Here is a 23300-nt window from a genome sequence, read left to right on the forward strand (position 1 = left end):
AGATGGGTATTGAGCTTGAACGGCCATTGGAAATATAAGAAGAAAGAAGGGGAATAAATACAGATTGAAAAAAAATAAAAGGGTATTATATAGAGAGAGAAAGTCTAGAGAGAGAGAGAAAAAAAAATGGGTGTAAGAAGATGGCAGTAGAGAAGGACAGAGAGGATAGATAACAAGAAGGGTATGAACAGATCCTCCGGCGAAGGGGGTGCCGGAGTTTTAGAGAGAGAGAGTGGAGAGATTTTTTAAAAAAAAAAGAAAAAATTTAGAGAGAGAGAAATTTTTTTTTTTATAGGTTTGAAGGTGGCCGGCCGGAAAATTTTCCGGCCGGCCACCTTACCGGAGAAGAAAGGGGTGAGTTGGAGAGAGAGAGAGGTGAGTTGGAGAGAGAGAGAGAGGTGAATTGGAGAGAGAGATGGGTGAGGTGTAGGGAGAGATGAGGTGGAGAGAGAGAGGGGTGAGGTGGAAATAATTTTTTTAATGATTTAGAATTAAGAAGGGTAGTAATGACATTTACCTGAAAATAGGGGGTCATATTTGAATTTACGAAAAAAAGGGGGTCATAAAGGAAGCTGGTCACAAAGTAGGGGGCCATATAGGAATTAACTCCAATTTTAATGAATAATAGGAGGCTCTGTGCCTTTTCACCAAAAAAAAAACTTGAAATTTTTTAGATTACTCACTTAAAATTACTCTTATAACTTCGAATTACTACTGGCCTAAAGTCCGAAGAAATTAAATGGTCTAAAGCTCGACGAATTAAATAGCCTAAAGACCATATAAACCACTTTTTATTTATACCCAAGTTCAATATTCTTAGATTTGCACTTCTACATGACCGAACTTGGGACCTTCTCGTTGCAAAATAGATGCACTTACCAATTGAGCTATCAGTTGTTAGCGCGACACTTATTCATCTTTGATATTTCTAGTTACCACCTAATTTTAACATAGGCTTCGTATCAGGCACAACCTTCGGATCTTGCAAAATTGAATAAGTAAATGAAAGCTTTTGAGATTTTTCGTGAGAAAAAACAACAAAAAGGGTAACATGGGAGATAAAGTTGAGGATCCGCAATGACAGAGGGTGGGATATATCACATATGTAACTAACATAATTAGATTCACTTTTCTTGTGTCTAAGTATATATGTATACAAAGTTCAACAAAAAAAAAGTATATATGTATACATCATACATAAATACATGAATTAAATAAATTTTAAAACTACTGTTGATAAAGAAATCTAAACTTACATAATTTTCAATATAAATGTATACAATCAACTGATCAAACACCTATTCACAATGTGATTATTAAGTTTCACATTGACAATGTCAACTGATGAAACCTACATAATTCATTTATCGGACTGGATTTTCAAATAAGATGCAACAATTAATATGCTAGTATTATATATTTTTTTTATTTATGCAACTTTAGCAATTCTTTCAATACAATTCTACTTTCACCAAAAAAAAAAAATGATCAAACATGCATAACCAATTGTCAAACACCGGTTGGTTTTTTTTTTTTTTTTTGTTGAAGTACATTTCACATCACAGTGCTATGGTCTCATGAATATATATAAGACGGCTGGTTTGAAATAAATTTTAAATTTATGTTGAAAGATATAAACGTGGCAAATCTAGAGGTAGACAACATAAGCATCTCCATGCATGCAACATCCACGCGGAAGGCAATTTGGTTGCCCACACACCCACTCTCTTCATTCCAAACCCTAAAATAATGTTTCACATGTTCAACCTTATCTCATTGGTTTCTCAAGTTTAATGATTAATTCTTCCACCAATTATGTACAAACTATAGAATATGGGTCTACCACCACTTTTCCCTGCATCTTTGTGGGTCCTCTAACACTACATGTTTTCATTTTCGTGAACAGCTTAATTTGTTCCAATTATTGAGGACTGATCTATGCAAGTAACTAGGGAGATTCTTGTTTCTTTCAACAAACAAAAAAGAAATAAGGAGATTCTGTTTCTACCCAATAATCTGTTTTGGTTTGAGCAGCTAAAAGTGTCCCTCTTCATGTGCCATTTTTGTGGTTTTCTTTTTTTTGTTTTATACCATCTCGAATTTAACCTATAACCTCTCACCTTAGGTAAGTAGAAATAAAACCATTATAAAATAAAATTTTGTTGAGTTGAAGACTTTCTCGCCCCTTAACTCTGGCTATGTAAGAAACTGTCTAGTATATTTTTCTCTTCCATTCATTTTGAATTGTATTTTTTTCATTTCTCTTTTATAGAATGGCATTTTGTTTTTTCAAGTGGAGAGAGAAAAGGAGGACAAGGAGTAGTGAGGGAGAGATAAGGTCGATTTGCATGACCCAAGTTTTAGATACATTGTTATGTTGGACTAGAAGTCCTATAATTGTGGGGTATCTTATTTTATTTTTTTTTATTTTTTTGAGAATTCGACTACGGTTTACGTTAGTCGTTACAAGGCATTGATGCATCATAGAGATGTAATGAGCACGATAACCGCCTACTTTAAACTGAGACTGAAAGAGGCCTAAAGCCCGACAACGAAGAGGCCTAAAGCCCGACAAATTATTACATTATTCATAGCCTACATTACATAGGATAAATCTTGATGGCAACTGCTTCCACCGAGACTCGATCCCACGACCTCATGGTCTTAAGAGGGGTGTCCAACCGTTACACCAAAGGGTGGTGGACTGTATCTTATTATGTATGATGTGACTCGACATCTTGAGAAAACCAACTTAGTCCAAGTATTAGTTCACGAAGACCTCAGTGACTGGTCAAATCAAAGAAAATGATTTGGGAACTCCCTAAACCTTACTCCCAAGTGTACTCCCCCTCACATGAAGGTTATTTTGGTTTTTTCAGTCTGATAACAACTCTGAAAAGACCAAAATGGGCTTCCCATGTGAGGGGGAGTACCCTTGGTTGTAGGCTTAGGGAGACCCCTATCACCTTTGTCAAATTAAAGCCCTCAGGTGAACTCATCGTGTATGTATCTTTGTTTGGCTCTTAGATATTCTATTATTTGTAGATATGGGTGTGACCCATATGATCGCGAGATGGAGATTATATCCAGAGACTCATGGAAGCCCAACTCGATGTATTGGGACACATCAGACACATTGGTTTGGAGACTGGGGTCACACTCGATTGATAAAGATTCGTAGTGTTGTATCATGTTCATAAGCAACACTTCGCTTCGATCACGAGCAAAACAAAATAAGATGAGAAGTGTCTCTCATGAACATCACACGGACACACGTCCTTATCAAATAATCCAAACAAAAGTAATTATAACCTAGTGCAAATGAAAAATATTTCATTCACATAAAATGTTAGTTGAGGACATACATTTCTAACGAATTGATCATCTCTCCCCCTTTTCACAATGATGCGTCGTCAATATATGAGACTCTTTGAGAGAGAAGGAAAGAGAGAGAAATAGTTGGAAATGGGGATCTTCTTTCTGTTGAGAAACCCAATTTCTTAGTTTCTCTTTCTCTCTCTTGACCAACACAGGGCTTCTTCTCTCATTGACGACCACACTTCATTCTCTTTATCTGTTTCGCTTTCTCCTTGTCTATGTCAATGGCAAAACTTTTTTTGTCAACGACCTATTGTTCTCTCTCATGCTTGCTCTTTTTGTCTTTCAACTTTCCTATTTGGAGTTGATTCGAGGCTATTTTCTTAGGTTTCTAATACAGAAAGAGGGGGATAGAAGGGAAATGCTCCCAAACTCTATCTCCATTTATTTGTTTATTTTAGTTTTTTTCTTGGAATCTTTTGTCTAACAATTAATATTGAAGAAGACAACAATTAACGGGTAAATGGTAATGTATATAGGAATGAGCTAAAGTTGTGAATGCAAATCATTATAATTATTAAGAGGCCAAAACTATCTATTTGTCTCTATTTCTTAAAATAAACTATAAGAGTTATCGTTACAAGACAATGATACATCATAAAGAGATAAAACAAGGATACATCATTAATGAATTGAATAAGCACTATAACTTGAGGGACAATATATTTGTCTTTAAAAGTCATCTTAAGATACATAAAACTCATCTAATCTACCTTTACTTTATTATATTTAAGTTCAATAAATCATAAATTTGCACTTCTATACAATCAAATCTGAGACCTCTACATTTCGGAATAAGTGTCCAATTACTATTTGTCAAAATAAAATCACACTGACAAGTGGTCAAGTGGAGGGGGGCCATACACAAATTAACCTTTTCCCTAACAACAAGGAGGAAAAGTAAATATTCCTTGCATAATCTTGACTTTGGGTGCACTGGTAGGACCCACCACTCATATTAAAAAATGAGAAAGAAGAGAAAGAAAAGAATGATGGGACCCATTTTGCCTTGATCAACCACCTATAAAACTCACATTGTTTCAGATCCATGAGACATGTTGGTTGGTGATAGTGAAGATCTCAAAAACCTTTGTTAAAACATGAAGTCCTCAACTCTCCGTTCTCTCAAGTTTCTAAGATTTCCGGCAAGATCGTCATCGCCCTCAGTAGCACCGTGGCCTATTCCCCGGAACTCATTCGACGAGTGGCTGGCCGGAGAACTCAACAATTTAAAGGTACAAATCAAAGACCAAAACTCTTCAAATGAAACATGGTCAATAAATGCACTAAAGGTTGCCATATCTAGTCAAGAATTCGTGATTAGATCATTCTCAAATATTTATCGTGAAGACGACACAAAATTTATCCAAGAACACGCAGATGATATCGTAGAATTGCTTGATGCTTGCAACAAATTCCGCGAGAACATAGATTTTTTACATAACTACGTTGCTTCAATGAGAATTGTGCTTCATTGGCTTGATGGGAATTCACCTAACAAGGTTGCTTTAGAACGCGCAAGAATTTTATTAGATTCATGTTATGGGTTAGAGAAAAAGTATTTCGAATTACAAAAAAGTAGCTCCAACGTAAGGAAATTAGTCCGAAAATGTTCATTTGGTACTAAACCGGGGTCTCAAAATGAGAACGAGTTGTGTGAGATGTTAAATGGATCAAGGGCAATAACATTACTCGCGGTAGAAGAAATTGAAATCTCATTGTCCTTAAAGTCTAAGCGTAGTTTCCCCATGACACGATCATGCCAGGGATCGTTGTGGTCGAGTTCGTTAAATGAACTACTCAAAGAAATGAAGGAAGAAATCGAAAAGGATCCCAAATTGCGCGGAATGGTTCAAGATGTGGTAAAAAAAGCATTTATCATCGGCAAAGGTTTAAGAAATCTAATAAATTCTCAACGACTTGGCAATAAAGATTGGGAAGAGAAATTGCGCACTAATATTCAAGAAATGAGAGATTGTTGTGAGGAATTAGAAGAAAGGATAACCAAGCCATTGGAGGGAAGATTAAATGAGCTTTACAAAAATTTAATTAGTGTTAGATTGGATTTGTTGAACAATATGTCACAATTACAAACCTAAATTGTGATTGTCCTGTTGTAATTGTAATTAAAACATATTTCTATGTAAATACTTCATGAAATTAAACATGAGCATTGATATTTCCAACATAAATTGATTTCACTTGTTTGGAATTTTATTTTAGTAATATTACATAAATCTAATTAGTGCTTTAGAAAATCTATTTAAACTTATTTTCTCACTTATGTGTCCGTTCCGATGTTAAAAAACGGACTTCACAATTTTAGCCACCGTCCTTTCTGGGTAAAGTACCTCTCAACTTTCGAATAAATTTACTTGCCAAAAGAATTAAATCTGTAACGGATTTCCCTAGATGAACAGGTTCAAGTAGGTCTTTATCGTGAACCACATGAACATGTTTGTATTGTGCATATCAGTTTGAGAATATAGTGTAATGTTTGTGATTTTAAACATCTAACGGATTTCCCAAGATGACACAAATTTTCACTAAGAAATCTATTTTTTTTTTCTTATTATTATTATTATCCTTAAGATTTAAAGTTGATAACAAAAGTCATTTATATATAAATGGGATTAAAGTTTCTGCATAATCTTTCTTCAGAGATATGTATATCAGCAAGTGTCAATCTTCACAAAAGAACAACTAAAGAATCATTTTCCTAATGCTACAATTAAAGTTGAGAATATAGTCCTTTTGCTCTTAGCTCGCCCCTCTCTTGGCACTCTCCGTGGGTCTTGAACTGGCCTGAGTCTGTATTGTTCGAGCAATCGAGCCCAACAGAACTAGTCCAGTCCGAGTGCCCTTGGACTTGCCCAATCCGTGGAGGCACTAAGAGCGAGAGAGAGAGAGAGAGAGAGACCCACGAGTAAAAAAGGAGGGATGCGTCCATCTCCTTTACCTACTGTGGAAGCTAGGGTTTCCATTGCACTTTAACCATGTGAGACACCTGAGATGGAGAATGCAAAGCCTGTCTCACAGAGTCACAGTATAAATTAGGTTAAACAGAACTGTTTAAGATTTCTGGAAATAAATTTTTGTAAGGAAAAGAGCATGTAAAGCCTGGCTCATGTGACAGTATAAATTAGGTTAAACCGAGCTATTTAAGATTTGTGCAAATAATTTCTTTAAGGAAAAAAAGCATGCATGAGATATGAATCTTATACTATAGAATTGCAGCCAGGCTTGCACTGCCCTAGGCATATGGTGGTGGTGGTGCTTTTAAGGCTTCTAATACTAATAAATTATTATTATTATTATTATTTGATAGACCTAATTTGTACTTTTACCTACCCATGCTTATCCCTTAATGTGTGAACCTACCCTTTTTTTTTTTTTGTTGAAAGGTGAACCTACCCTACATATATAGGGTTGGCAACTTGGCATAGTGGTAGATCTTTTTTTTTTTTTTTGGAGATAGTGGTAGATCATTTACTTTTTTTTTTGTTGAGAAAGATCAATTACTTTCAAGTACCTTAAGTTCTATTATTTATGGAAACTGTGATTTTTTATTTTGTTGATTTTGTTTCATTCTTCAACTTGTTATACTTTACCTTTAATTTGATAATGTATGAAAGTAAAATATTTTATTGTGTTTTTATCCAATGAAACATATTCAAATTATGGTTTTTTCTTTCACCTTTTAACTGATCGATCGATCAATCAATAAGATTTTAGGGTAAATGTCAATTCAAGATGATTATGTTTTTTGCAGCAAAAAAAAAAAAAGATGATTAATTTTGTGTTCACTATCCTTCTAAGAGTGACAACATAATTTCTCAATCTCTCTGGCTGACATGAACCCTTTGTAAGCTTAAATATGTCCTGGGTAGAGCCCAACTAGAGCCCGGGTGCACGTAATATTTGTACTAAAAAGGTATAATTTCGTAGATTAATAAGACCCAGAACCACCAGTCCTATAATTTCTTATGGCTCGGTAAGCTTGTGTCAGCATATTCTGTATAGTTTTTGTTGGAGATTAGTTCTAATAGTAGACACAGTAAACCATTTTTACTGTCAAACCCCGACTGCAAAATTGCTTTTCCGTACTAGCTACTATTTAGTTGCTGCAATATATCATATGCCAAAGTGATAAGAAAAAACACTAAGATTGAGACTAGAGAAAATAAAATTAACTTTTTTTTATTTGTCCATCCAATGATTTGGGCTTCAGCATGAAGCCTACTTTGTTACTTTCCCTGACTGAGGTGATGGTGGTGATTTTGGTGTTGGTGATTAGTCTTCCATCCTTCTCCTTTCTAAATTTTTGGGGAGGTTGTGCTTAGTAATTTCTGCATGTAATTCCCCTTCCCAAATCCATCGGGGTTTCCATTAAGTTACGGGCACCACTACTTTTATCAACCGTCCAAACCCATTTGAGTCTTTGTTAATTCAACCACCGGAACTATTTTCCAAAAAAAAAACCCACCGAAACTAAGGGAGATTTTACATACATTCACCATTTTTAACTGCAATATTCACATTCAGACTTGGTCAATTTGTCATGACCGAGTCATATTTCACTCTCACTCACACTCACTACTATGTCATTATTGATCAAGCTAATTTAACAGGTTGCGGCTTTGGCTAATAAAGAAAAATTTCCGGAGAATAAAGAATAAGTCAATTAAGATTGACTTAGGCGGAAAATCTATCTTTTAGTCCAAAAATTCATATGATTAAACTTTGCCAATTAATCTTCATCGCTTCACCTCTATTCTTCTATCTCTTTCTCTCTCCCTCTCCTGATGTTTTCTCTCTCACTATTATTGTCTCTCTTTCTCTCCCACAGATGATTTATATAGTCTTGTTCACCGATAAATCCTCTAATTTCTTGATGATTCTGGCAAAATTTTAGGGTTTTTAGGGGACAAATTAACAGAATAAATTCTCACCGACTTCTTCTGCACTTCACCACGAATCACCTAATTTCCAATCTTTAGAGAAAACACAAAATCCGCATTGAAATTACTAATAAAGAGAAAAAGAGGGAGAAATTCAGGACCTTAGAAGGCCAATCAATAGTGGGAGGAGATCAATCGATAGGGACTGCACCAATCATGGACAAACTCAACGAGGACAGAAAGTTCAAATTTCAAAACGCTCTCAGAGAACAAAGTCGGATCAATCTCTGTAACACCTACATTTTACATGAAGTCTTCTGAATCGAAGAAGCGAACCCTAATTTTGACTGTTTCTTAGACCATAACAAAAGCAACCTTGCAGAAGAAAAAGAAGAGATAAAGGGAATGTTAATGTTGAAGTTAGATGTGGAAGAAAAGATTGTGGAAATAGATGGGATTGATAATCGAATAAAACTTGTTGTTAGAGTTCAGAATACCGTCTGTGACGTCCCGTGTTCCGACTCACGGTTTGTCCAACAATTTATAGAAGAAACTCAGTCTAGTTCTCACTCAAACCAGTTTCAAATATAAACCCAAGCCAAAACTCTCATACAAGTTACAAATCAAGAACAAACGCAACGGAAAATCAAATATAGTTTAAACCTTTGAAAATATGTTCGGAAAACGTGTAACCAAGAATAGTTTTCATAAGAATAAAAACAACTTGAATTGAACAATTCACAGAAGAAACTGAATTTGAGCAGAGTCTCCTCTATAAATCGAACAAATCAAACCTGAAAAACCTGTCAAACATTCATACATTTTCATAAACTTTATAAAACTAAATCCAAACTCAAATATCTCATCAAAGTGAAACTGACAAAGTGCATACTATTTACTTGTGTACAATCACAAACAAGTGAGAGAACGATCTTAACTATTGAAGATGATACATATACAATATTGACGTTGTGATAAAATCGTAAGTTGAAAATGTAATAAAAATTATATCGAGCTTACATAATGTGAGACAACGAAGTAAACTATGTCACTCCGGGTCACCAGTACTTGCAACTGAACAAAAACAAATAGGAGTGAGATAACCCGAAGGTCATCTCAGTAGGATACCTAGACATCCTACCCGCACTACACACATCAACAGTTTGATATATCAATAGTTATAGGTGTTATGTATATACACAGAGATATTATTATGCACACAAAATAAAGCAATATAGCAAGATAATTCTTCTTAGGTTACCAAGATCACGATTGAATACGCTCTTAGTCGGAGTCACCTACTATTCAGCTAGGAAGAACCGCTAGGCCTTTGTTAGTATTTAGGCAGGCGACGCCTTATCGAAAGTTTGACTTCTACAGTGTACACATGGATCCACGTAATACCCCGTTAAGAGCTTCTGTAACTCTCCCTTCGTCATTATCGCCCATCGGGCTAGCTTGTGATCTCAATACGCATCAAATAGTAAATCTCACCCAAAAAGTGATACACTTAGAATATGTATGACTTACCCATATGACTATACAAGCATCGTCGTGTAGTAGAGGGATATACCCACGACGATACAACTATCTCATCTTGAGGCGCGTCCTACCTCCGGGCAGATCTGACGCTTCCTCGCAAGGTAATTTATTAACCATTCGAAGAATACCCAAACATATGCATGAACCTATAATAATATTAAATGATCTGATATTCTAAATTCCGTAACAATTGTGCTTTCGCTACGACCCACAGTCCGTGACTGAAGGTCCCGTAGCAAATGCCTTTTGCTACGACCAATATCCCATAACGAAAACATGACCTGTTGTTATGACTTTTTCCATAGTTAAAGGTCATAAAATTTTGAAATATATAACCGTTGGATAAACATTTGTTACAGTGCAAGTCCGTATCAAAAGATCCTATGTCTCCAAAACAATATAGCCATTGTACATTTTTTCTTGTGGGGTTTCCATAGCAATATGTCATATATTTTTGAAATAATACAATCGTTTGGTTACACCATTTTCATTAGTAAAAAGTTCAAAGCAAATAGTGAAATAATGCACCAACAATCTATTTTATTCATTCAATATTCATTAACACTCCATCGTATTTAGATAAAATCACCCACATGTTTACATCCATCGTGCCTAAGTTATCAACACAATCATCCAAACTCAGCCATGTTATCTAAGAGTTGACCACATTATATATTAACGAAAAAACCTCCCACTAGCATTCGCTTGTCCAACTTCTCCTGCACCATTACATATAAAATATCATAATCTGAAACCAATTCAAGAGTGAGTTATCCATAATCTTACAGTACACATTCACTAAGTTAAACGGTACAACTAATTCACACGCTAGTTCAAAATGCCCAAAAAACTAACATTAGTAATAGATATGGTATTGTTGTTCAGCGTAGGCAAGAACTAAGCAAAAAAGTATTCAACCAAGATGTATTTTCACAGGTCGAATCTCAGTATATCTTATCTATACCAATTGTGAAAGAATTATGTTAAATGAGCTAAAACCTCTAAAGAATTAACGACATTAAAAAGGTAACTAGTGTAATTAACTTTCCACTTATTACGTTTTGGGGGCAATCCCCTTATCAGGGGGTTCCGTTTAGACCTCAAGGACTGACAAGTCAATACCTAACCCGAAGAACAACAGATTCTCAAGAAAAGATAAATCAACAAAATTGAGGTGAGTGTACCTTTTGTCTCAAAGTATTATTGTAATAAACCAAATAGAAATGAACATTTCCAGCTCTCAACCTGATGCAAGCAACAAAAACAACTTAGACACCCAATGGTAGCAACAAAATAAAATAAACATGCTCTCGAGAAAAAGAAGTGGTCACAAGTAATAAAAACAGAAAAATGGAGCATGTATGGTGGTTTTCATTTTCTAACTGAACATAAATGGATGTTGAAAAATGGAAAATCCAACCCCTAACATGGTGTTTGGCCCTATATCTCTTAGTTAATAAATAAACACTACTTTGCGACGGAAACTGCGATTAAATTGGTTTGCAGCGTTGATATGTGGCAGATGGGTGTCACATTTAAGTGGCAATGCTAATAATGAGCATCTAGATTTTCATTAACCTAAAAATAAACTACGACCTTTCACATTTTATTTGGAAATTTGAATTAATATTGAAAAGGAAGAAAAAAACTGTAGAAAGTCTTATAGTCAAGGCTTTGAGCACCAAAGCAGATAAAATGTTCAGGTAATGATGAACCAGGCACGTGTTCGTAGGTGTAAGAGTCATAAGAGAGAAAATAATGATAACCTGATAATCACAAAATTGATATCACCTCAAATTGAGATACAATGTGATCTCCATCAAAATCAGAAGCAGCAGTAACAACAAGAACAACACCACGATGTTACTCGTAATATTCACAAACATATTACGGGCCAAGTTGTGAGACCACGAAGTATATTCTTTTGGGGGCATTTGAGGAAGATGAACAGAAGACCAAATCTCAGGTCAATTTCATGGGTCATCCCTATGATTATCATTACTCTCGTCTGCAATTCCTATTGTAGCTGCCTATGGTCGAAACAAGGCCTAGCTGATGTTATCTTCTATAATATTATAGCTACCTATGGCTTTTTCAAACAAAAAATGCATATCAAACCTTATCTAAATTACCTTATAAAGATCTATTAGAAAAACTAAAACAAAATGATAAATATCAATTCTTATCTAAATAAAAAGTACAGAGATACCTATTAGGAGGTCCACATTGAGAAAGGGTAATGGCACTTCATAAAGAGTTTGAAATCCCATGCAAATATACCGATGTGAGTTGTCATTTACTGATGTTGGAAGATAAAACTGTCATGATAAAACGCATATAGGTATATCTTTAGTTTCTGGTAATAAGAAGTAAACAAATATTGTCATGATGAAAACCCATCCACCAAAGAAGAAGAAAATCCCAAACTTAAAATGGCAAGGCATTGATAAAAAAATTTAAGCAACAGCGAATGTGAAGATAAAACTAGCAACAACGGTTACACTTTGTCCAGCTGATCTAATCTCAATGGAAAATTCTCATTTGGTACTAACCAACCTGAATTAGTAGTGCCTCACGTCAATTGTCATGGAAATCTTCTTGTGTGTTCTATGCATTCTATGTAGCCTTTAGCGGCAAGATCATTCCAGCCACCCTCGTCTGGGTTCTCCTAAGAACATAAGAAAATGTCAAGAACTGACTACAAAGGATAAAGATGCTCAAGAGGAAAGTACAACTTCATGAAACTCCGAAACATGCACAAAATACTTCTCCTAAAACCATAGAATCCAAGACATTGAGACCATAAATACCAACTCCTGATGCATGTCTTGACAATCCAGTGAGTGATAATGATATCTTTTACAACTATTTCATATATACTTATGAGAGTGAAAATCGATCTTCACTATGAGTGCTTGACAAATAAGAATAGAGACTAACCACAAAGTCCACCCCACTTCATAAGTTTCATACTAGATTTTTCAATAAGGGATCCAGCGTTGATATAAGTTCTTCTGAAACATCGGAGTCATCGGAAGGAACCAGCTAGATCAGCAAAGTTACAGTCCCCCTTCATATGTTATTCAGAGTAAGATTTCTAGCAAATGAACTATAAATAATTTAGAACTGCTAGAACTAGATCATCAAAATATATGATTCAAATGAATGCAATATGTTTGGAATATTGGGAAACAACTTTTTGGAGTAAAACATCAAACAGCTTGAGTTCATCTTTACACATAATCTGGTCTAAACATTTCAGTTAACATTTAATATGCAATCAATGAAACTAAAGAGTATGAATGAAAAAGAAGAAGAAAAGAAAGTAAACCTGTTTTAGGATTATAAAAAAACAAAGCTCTAATCTGAAACTCCCATTTAGCTTTAAGATTCCAACCCAATTCCATATTTCAAGACCAAATAATTAACCAATAACAAGATGAATCAGTTATATAGAGAGAGGGGGATTCAAATCGTTAAGTATTGAGAGAAGGTGTTATCTGGATGACAAATCAAGCCAATGATTTGTTTCAGTCAAAGCTAAATAAAGATTAGTCTGTATGAAAAAATCAAAAAATTCTTTCACATGTAGATCCTCTCTGATAACCGTCTACAAATACTAACCACGAAGATTATTAAGAAAGAAAAAACGAGAGAAGAAAAATTAGAGAAAGAGGGAAATTTAAGACATAGAAAAGGTTACCATACCAGTGGATAATTCTTCACCTTCGGCAACGAACCCTCTCTCTCTCCCCAAGCCTGCTGGAACTCGTTTTGTGCCCTAGTCATTTTCCTTCTTCTCAACTGATTTGGAGCACTCCAAAGTTTGACCCCGTTTACTGCGAGTACCCCAAATTTTGCCTCCTTTGCCTAAAATTTTTGGCGCACCTTTTTCAACTACACAAAATTTTGGCTCCTTTACCTTGAATTTTTGGCTCCTTTACCTTGAATTTTTGGCCTCTTAACAAAAAAAAAAAAAAAAAAAAAAACCTTGAATTTTTGGCGCAACTTTTTCACGGCAAATTTGATCAACATTTGCTACCAATTTGAGCTACTAACTACAGATAGTTCATAACAGATGCCTACTTATTGCTATGCCTAACATACCGTAGCAAAAAGACTTTTGTTAATTTTTGAGAAATTTGTGCGTGTAACTGATGCACCCGAAAAGGTTGCAAACCCAAGCGGAGATATCAAGTAGTAATCCGGCAAAGCCGGGATCGATCCAAGGATAGGAATGTAGCTTGGATATCGAATGGTCTTATTCGTCAGTTTAGATATCAAAGACTTACTCAGACAAAAGCGGAAATAAACGAAGATAATGTGAGGTTTATAATCGAATAAGCAATAAGAAAATAAAGTAAGTAAAACAAACTAAAATATCAATGTAAGAGGGCGAGAGAGATTTGAGAGAAGAGTTCGGAGGAACAAGAGTCGGGAACAACAAGTGAGAGAAGTGTCGAGGTCCGGGAATCCGATGTGGTGAACTTATCACTATGTACGGTCTAGTCGAATGGATTGATACAAACCTAGTCTCGATTTCTAAGGTGGATGTTCATAAGCACTATGTATGTCCGGAGATAATACTTAGTCAAATAAACTTCCTAAACGAATAAAACCGAATCATCGATCACATTGTCTAATTGATTAACTATGCGAAGTACTTGATAAGACACATGAAAAACGATTGAAACAAGTAATCGAAGTAAGAGAACATCAATTTATTATCAAACACATTCAATTATCACAAACACAATCACAAATTCATCAAGATTTCATCCCTAGACCTCAACAAATTGATTAGCTACTCATGTTCATTCTTACATAAACATTCAATCGGAAGTGAGATCAAGTCTAAAATCATGGTCATGGCATAGTACTTGACTTAATTCACATGTATCTACTAGTAAGAATAAGAAAACATATAGTAATTAAGAACTAGAGGGATAATTAGACAATATTCAATCACTTATAAGAGTATTCAATCATAGATATATCACAAATATGCATGAAAGCATGAATTCCTCTTATTTGGCACGTTATCTCCCTAGAAATTAACAACTATGGTAGCTAAGATGACCCTAGAATTAATCAAGATAACTTAAAATAACCCTAGAATGCTCAAGGAAGGATGGAAAAGCAAGAAAAACACAAATGGCCCGAGCAAAAGTGAGAAAAAATCAATTTGGCCCGGCCAAAACACTTCTGGCACGGGCCAGCACGTTCTGTCCCATGCTGTGCACGTTCTGTCCCATGCTGTGCACGTTCTGTCCCATGCTGTGCACGTTCCGTCCCATTCTGTGCACGTCCCGTCCCGAGCTGAGCACGTTCCTGGCCTGTGCTTCCAATGCCCAACAGGTGTTCGATGAAATGCGTCAGGGAACTCCGTGCTCTAGATGCGCTCCGTCCCTACTAAGCACGGCCCTTCCTATGTTCTGGCCTATGTTTGGCGTGCTCCTGGTCCGCACTTCCGACGCGCACAAGCTGTTTGATGAAATGCTCGAGGGGAACCTCCGTGCTCCAACGTCTCCGTCCCGTGCCAAGCTCGACCTCCACTAGATTGGCTCAAGAAGCTTTTGGCCGTGCTCCAAGAAGCTTCTAGCCCGAGCACCCAATGCACACCAACTGTTTGACAAAATGCCCGAGCGACTCCCAGGTGCTGCTCCTTCACTCCAAGCTCGTTTCTCCTTGTTTTTTCCTTGCTTGGCCGGACCAATGGAGTTCTTGGCCGGGCTAAAGGCTCCTAGGTCCGGCCAAGTCCTTCCTTCTCTCTCTCTTGTTCTTTTTTAGCTCAAAACCCTAGTTTCTCCTCTCTTTCCTCCCTCTCTCTCCTTTCCAAGGTAGAAGATGAAGTCTAGAGACCAAGTTAGGGTATTATATTTCTATTTTTATCAAAAGACCATTTTGCCCTTCCTTAGTAGTTAGCTCCTCATTTTGATTTCTTCAAGCTATTTTGACTTCTTCTTTGACTCTATTTAGCTCTAGCTTGACCCATAGACTCTATAACTTGACCCCAAGGTTGCAAAATGCCTATTTTGCCCTTATCTCATAACTTTTTCATTTCTTATCCTTTTCATCTCTAGTCTTCACCAAAGTGGTCATCGTGCTCCCGAGACTTCATAGACTTTCTTAAACCATATTTTGACCCTCTTAGGTGTAAAATGACCAAAATACCCTTGGTGAGTTTTTCTCTCCTTACTTCATCTTTGCTCCTTAGGCTTTAGGGACTTCTCATTGGGTTCTTGTAAGCGCTCTTGACTCTTATAGGACCTCCTTGGCTCATTTCTTTGGATAACTCCTTAGAAAGTACCTAATCAAGAAAAATCGATTAACTTATTAGAATAACACCTCGAAATGGACTAACTCGTCCAAGTTAAAGGACTCAAATGTGACATTTTCATGTCACATCAGTAACGCACTTGACACAGATACATGTGTAGCAAGTGCACACGGAGTTTGTAACTATTGGTCTGTATTTGCTACGCCTAAAGAAATAGCCATAGCAAATGTTGACAAATAGCTACGGTATGTGTTGTCTGTAACAAAAAGGGTGTAGCTAAAGCCCATCTATTTTGTAGTGTATAGGCTCCCAATGCTATAAGAACATAGCTCTCCTAAAGGTCCCATCAACTCAAAGGAGAAGAACGTTCTTGTGTCTCAAGGTAGGGTAAACCCTGTTTAAAGCCAAGCTTTTACAAATTTCCACATTCAGGGATTAAGTATTTTCTTATTAAGAAAACTCGGGTAAACACCCTTTTTTTCAGTTCGGTGAAAGCATTGTAAGTACCAATCACAATAGAATTCAAATCACACACACCAGTGGGATAGCAGAATAAGTAAACAAGCATGACATTATGATCGATCCCCTAATGAGTCCATGGGTCGGAATACCCCAACTCCGATCCAAGTGCGGAACTATTAAGAGGCTAAATCGGGCAACTACTCCGTGGCAATTTTGTAATATTTGAATAAAAGAGGGCTAATTTAGTATTTTGAACTTATGGTCTAATTCTTAGGGGTACAAGTTTAGAGAGTTACGGGACTTGATGAATACTTAGAAACTGCCGGATAGAGAAGAAGAAACTGTTGGATATAGAAGAAGAAACTGCCAGATAGAGGGAAATCTTCACTGTTAATGATTTAAATTGGGTTATTTCCCAAATAGCCCCTAATTGTGACCAGATTCCTGCCTAGCCCCTAACTTTATCAAATATTCCCATATGGCTCTTTTTTTCAGTTACCGTTATCACACCGTTAATAGTCATCACCTTCTCTCCTCCATCTCATCTTCTCTCTCTGCCACATCATCTTCTCAACACCTCATCGTCTTCACCGGCGAGGGTCGCTGATGCACCCGGAAAGGTTGCACACCCAAAAACTTGATGCACCCGAAAAGGTTGCACACCCAAGCAAAGGTATCAAGTAGTAATCCGGCAAAGCCGGAATCGATCCAAGGATAGAAAGGTAGTTTGGATGTCGAAGGGTCTTATCCTCCGGTCTAGATATCAAATGCTAACTTAGACTAAAAAGGGAACAAAGATAAAAGTGGGGGTTTTAGGATTGAATAAGCAACAAGAAGAGAATAAAGCAAGTAAAACTAATCAAATAAACAAAGTAAACGGGCGAGAGAGATTCGAGAGAAGAGACGGAGGAACAAGAGTCGAGACGGGTAAGAATCGATTCGGGCAAAAGTTGATTGAAACGGATACTTCGATCCACAAGATTGATAATGACAAATACTAAGTATCTATTCGCATGAAAATGTAATTAACTTCACCCACATTGACAATCCTAAGCATCATGTGTCTAACTAAGCATAATCGATCAAACGTCACTAAACATCGACTATCAAACTCACACACACTATCTAATGAATTGAAAATGAACAAGTATGACACAAAATAAGTATAATACGTCAAACTAAGTATAATCGATCAAAGGTAAGTAAGTATCGATTACCAAACTAAGTATGCCTTATCAAACTTTGTATCAATAGACGATTAAGATCAAGGCTTCTAATTTATAAAACTAGACGAAGTCAATTAAAGTCACATGTAAACAAATCATAAGTCATTCATCACATTCAAATCATGCTTCAAGAGTATCCGAATACAAGAGTAATGTGTCGAAGTCCGGAAATCCATAGTGATAAATCTAAAACTATGTATGGTCCGATCTAATGTTCCAAAGTATAATCGATACTCGACTCCTAAGGTGATGTCTATAAGCACTACGTATATCCGAAGATCATACTTAGTCAAACAAACGTCATACTCGGTAAATCTCGAGTAAACGAAAGTGTTGTCTAGTCGCCTAACTATGTGAAGTGCATGACAAGACACATGAAAATATGACTTAGACTACGATCGATATCGAATACTTCGTTTCGTCTATTAACTATGCGAAGTGCTTGACAAGACACATGAAAATACGATCGAAACGATAATCGAAATAAATGAACATCAATTTATAATCAAAACATCAAATCATATTAAACACAATCACGAATTCATCACATTTCGTCTCATATAATCGACACACTAAAGTTAGCTAAACATGGTGATTGAATAAGAAATGGAAAGAAAATGATGAGAGAATCCCCCTTTTTCGATGTGGTTCGAGGCTAAGATCGTCGGAAAATATGAGTCTTTAAGGTGCAGTCGATCTACCCTTAGCAAATTCTGGGTTCCACATAGCGACCATCATCATCTTCTCCATTTTGAACTCAACCTCCATTAAAGTTAAACCCTAGTTTTCACTCTCTAGCAATCTTCAACCAAAATCAAATCAAACTACATGGGAAGCTAGATCAAGACATGGGGAGTAAAAGCCTTAAGGTTTCAGATCAAAAAGGTTGCCGGAAAACTCATATAAACCGGCCAAAGAAGCATGAAATTCCGGCCAAGAACCAAGAAGATCAGGCAAAAGGCTTGGGTCCGGGCCAAAGGCTTCTTGCACGCGCGTCCCGAGCTTGCTGAGCTGCTGTCCCGTGCATCTCTAGTGCTATCCCGTGCTGAAGAACACCCGAGCAGCTGCTAGAAGATGGCGTTCCGAGCTGATGAGCGACCGGAGCAGCTGTTGTTCCGTGCTTGGAGGTGCTGGTTCGTGAAGAACCTGTTCCTAGAGCTACTGCCGGAGCTGCTGATTTCGTTGTGCCCGTGCTGCTACTGTGGAAGCTCCCATGGCTGCCTTACCCGAGCTCTTGTAGTGCCGGCCATGATAGGCCGGCCAAGCTAAGGCCGGCTACTCCTTCTTCCTCTTGCTCTCTTTTTAGCTCAAACTCTCTAACTCAAGAACACTCACAAACCCTAGCCTCCTTAATCTCTCTCTTATTTAGTTGTTTCCTTTCCCAAGCTAGAAGATCATAAATAGTAAACTCTAACTTGTGTTTACTACTCAAACCCTAGGGTCCCTTGACTTAGTCAATCCATTTAGACTTTGTTGACTTGGATCCATAAAGAGAGAGTGCTCATAAAATCTTCTTTGTCATTCTTCTTTGGGCTCTTGGGCTTTGATTTGGAAACCAAGAGGGTGCCTCCATCCTTATCTCTACATCTTTAAATTCTCACAAAGGACTAAAATACCCTCGGACTTCTTTCTTTAATAACTTCCCCGTCTGAACTCGGAATTGACTTCCGTTTTCACCGTCGGACTCATCATTGCCTCCTCTTGTAATTGATTTGCTTGAAGTCATTTTCTCTTGTTTTGGGCACATGAAATCACAGTGAACTCGTTCCTTTTATTCTTAATCACACGCTTAACTCCAAAATAAGTACCTAACATGACAAACACATACTCCCTCCGTCCCATTTTGTTTGGGTGTTATTCCTTTTGTGGAAGTCCCAAATTGTTTGTCCACTTTCTTTATTTGTCTATCATTTAATTACTATTTTCCAATATTACCCTTTATTTATAATAACAATAAAAATAGTTATTTATCCTAGTCCAATTTATTCTACCAAGGTCTAATTTATTCAATGAATGTTTAATAACCTCTCTTTTTCCAAACACCTAATCAATACCTCTAATTAATGAGAAACAAATCAGACTTTTGTTGTTACTCATTTTTTAGGCTTTTGGTTATAGAAAGACACCTTAACAAATTGTCCATTTCATTTTTCTTAAAAACAACCAACAAATTCATAGCAAAATAAAAGAAAAGTTTCTTCAAGTCCAAACATAAAGTAAAGTTTAAATCAATAATGACTCAAAAATTTTGTTGTTCCAAGTAGTTTCGAACATTTTCTACTAATTCGGAATCACATTCAAGTTGAATTGGTAGAGTACTACTTCTCTCTAATCGATGTTTTCCCATATGTGGAACTTTGTAATTGTTGCCTCCAAAAATTTTCATTGTCTCAATCATGCACATTTGAAATGTCAAAAAAACATAATTCAGGTTTTCAAATGATAAATCTTCAAAAGATTTCTCTACGGCATGGACTAATTCATCAATTGTTTTAGGTGCTTCTTGATATTGCAGTGATTGAATTGCCCGAAAATAACCAAGATCGAAAACATTAAAATCTGGACTATTTGGTGGTTGAAATGACAACAAAATTTGAAACCATCTCTAGAAGCGGCTTCGAGAAATTCATTGTCGTTGGGATCTATATGTGGTCTTGCATTGTCTTGTTGAATAAATATCATTTCAGTAATGTTGCTACGTGGCCATTTACTCCGAATTGCCGGTAAAACTTTGTTAATCAAACACGATCGAATAACATCTTTAGTAACCGATAAAATTGGTTTTGTCTCTAAAGTTCCGGCAATACGATTCTTACTATTCCGTTTTGCTGGCTCTTGAAAAGTAAATGGAAAAATTCCAATTTTTCCATTGAATTCTTCATTGCTATAAGAACCATATCTTGGGCGTGCAACCACCGCTAGAAACATGACTTTTGTGATGAAGCATTTACTTTTACAACTACGTAGAGGTTCTTCTTCTTCCGGGAGAAGATAATATTTTTGTGATTTTTTTGTTAAATAAAACTATTTTTCATCAATATGCACATAGTTGAACATATTTTTGAAGAGTGGTTTGCTAAGAAAATTGTAATCTTCAAGCATTGATAGACAAAAATTTAATCTTGCCTTCTTATTCACATCCGTTAACATCGGTTTTAAAGCATTTGAATGAGGTCTAATGACACCTTCTTTGATTCTTCTATGAAGTGTAGATTTTGACATGTTTGATGCCTTCGCAAGTGAACGAATATTTGTGCGTTGCCGTAAAGGAATTTCAGAAATTTTGGTTGGGTCAATCTCAACTCGCTTACGTCCAACTCGTTTTGTTAGCTTATGCGACACATTAGCCAACAACCCATTAGAAATATTGGGTAATCCTTGATGCCAAATACGAAGAATTGTTTTCACACTTACACAAAACATAGCTGCAACTTTAGTTGTAACACCTCTTTTGAGTTTCCCATTATGACTTTGTTCGAGGAGAGATTCAAAAATTATTTGGCGTTGAAGATTTGTTAAATTTCTTCTCGATTTTGATTGTGTAGAAGAATTAGTTTCCAATGAAATTTCCATTTTATTTACTGTATCAAAGAAAGAACATGTAAAAGGTGAAGATGGAGTAGTTGGATAAAGGGGTATTTATAAGAAAACAGTACTCAATGTTTGGTGAAATTCAAATTTTAAATTAATTGGTGCCAAAAGTTTAAGCAATTGGCTCAAATGAGATAATCTTTGGTGTACAAAATTTCAAACAGTTTGTTTGAGCAAATTCAATTTTGGCGCCACTAATTTCACCCAATTGGCTCCAATGTGATAGGTTAAATTCAATTTAGAATAGAATTAAATTTGGCACCAGTTGTTTGAATAAGTTTTACTCCCTATCAATTAATTGGAGCCAAATTAATCAGAATTCATTTTAGCTTTTGGCATCCCTAAACATTAATCACACAGACTATGGTAATTGCTTTTTGAGTATTAAATGAGAAGATTTATCTCATAGTAGTCCAAACTAATTTGACTTGTTCAAATTTATGTTTAATGTATATTTAATGAAGTATTCTAAAATATTTGAGGGTAAAGTGGGAAAATATTTCTTACTTCAATCTCTCCTTAATAAGTTGGAATTTCGAAAAGGTCGAACAAATTGGGACGGAGGGAGTAAAATATTATTGATAATATTCGAAAAGGACTAATTAGTCTAAGTTAGGCGTTCCAAATGTGACATTTTCGTGTCACATCAAGAGCCCCAAACTTAAACATTGCTAGTCCTCGAGCAAATAAAACAAAATAAAAGCCTAACTCACTTTCGGAGGCATCCCGGTTGCATTTAGCGTATGCAACAAGCCTTTAAACCCCTAACTTGCCCTAAAGGACGAGTGTCGTCTCGTGAGGGTTTCCATAGATGACACCCACAAACATCGTGGTTTCAAATACACAAGGGTCCAACATCCAAATCATAGATAAGCATGATTCATATAGTAAAGGGTTTAAGCATGTCGACACATAATGAATCAAGTAAATAAGCTCATGTAAAAGCTAAAGACCTCTTCACTAATGATCTTACCCTAAAGTGCTAGTGTCATACCATAATGAGCAAAATCTATGTTCCGAAGTCTGAAAACTTTGATTCCTAAGTTAGTACATTTCGCCTCGACTTCGGCCACACGGACATACACTCCAAATATGAAATCACTCAAGAATGGTTCGCTCGTATGTGTGAGTGTGATCACTAACATGGACTCAACACATAAAAAGGGGTGAGGACAACATTTTGGAACGAATGATCTTCGAAAAGGAATTAGCCACTAAATGGAGTGGGGAAGCTCACTCACCTTTCTCACCCATTCTACCCTCTAAAAATGTCTTCTAAAGTTTAGCGGATACTAGAGATGGATGACGATGGAAGATTCCCGAGAATGTCGACTTCTTTATGATAGAACCTCTCAAGCACTTCCACAATTGTTTCTTGCTCGAATACTTATTCATGAACATACACACAAACACACATATATACAATCACTCACACAAAAGAGCTAACATGCTCAAACATAACATGAACAACTTTATTCATCATTCATTTTTTTTCTTTTTGTCTTTTTTTTTTTTTTATTCATTTTTTTTTTTATTCATAACACAAGATCACATAAAACAAACATAACTCACACAATACTATATTCCTACAATCAACTTTTTCCATTTCATACTTGCTTTGACATTCTTCATTCTTTTCTTCTCATGTCTTCATTCTCGGGATATTAGATGATGGATGATGATGGAGTATCCGCCTTCCTCTAGTTGACACTCTTATTGGGTTTCATGGACTACAAGGGCAAGGCTAATTCGCTATCCTAATGTCACTCCTAGTGGCTAAAAAAGTTGAGCACACGAGATCAAATGAGCTCTTTTATAAGTTACGATGTTGAGTAGCTCTTCATTCTACTCGGAGTTAGCGCGGAAGAGTACACTCGAAGGACAATTTAGGCTTTGAGCTCTCACATGGGTTAAGTCTCC

The 23300-nt window shown here is 36.3% G+C and overlaps 1 pseudogene; it reads right to left on the reverse strand.

Annotated features, from left to right (window-relative positions):
• Positions 1 to 20028: 20028 nt before the first annotated feature.
• On the reverse strand, positions 20029 to 21362 carry LOC147567179 (uncharacterized; annotated as a pseudogene).
• Between the last annotated feature and the right edge of the window lie 1938 nt (positions 21363 to 23300).

This window comes from Eschscholzia californica, unplaced genomic scaffold (genome assembly GCF_041429995.1).
Source record: "Eschscholzia californica isolate CP2 unplaced genomic scaffold, dmEscCali1.0.p SCAF_1, whole genome shotgun sequence".
NCBI lineage: Eukaryota > Viridiplantae > Streptophyta > Magnoliopsida > Ranunculales > Papaveraceae > Eschscholzia > Eschscholzia californica.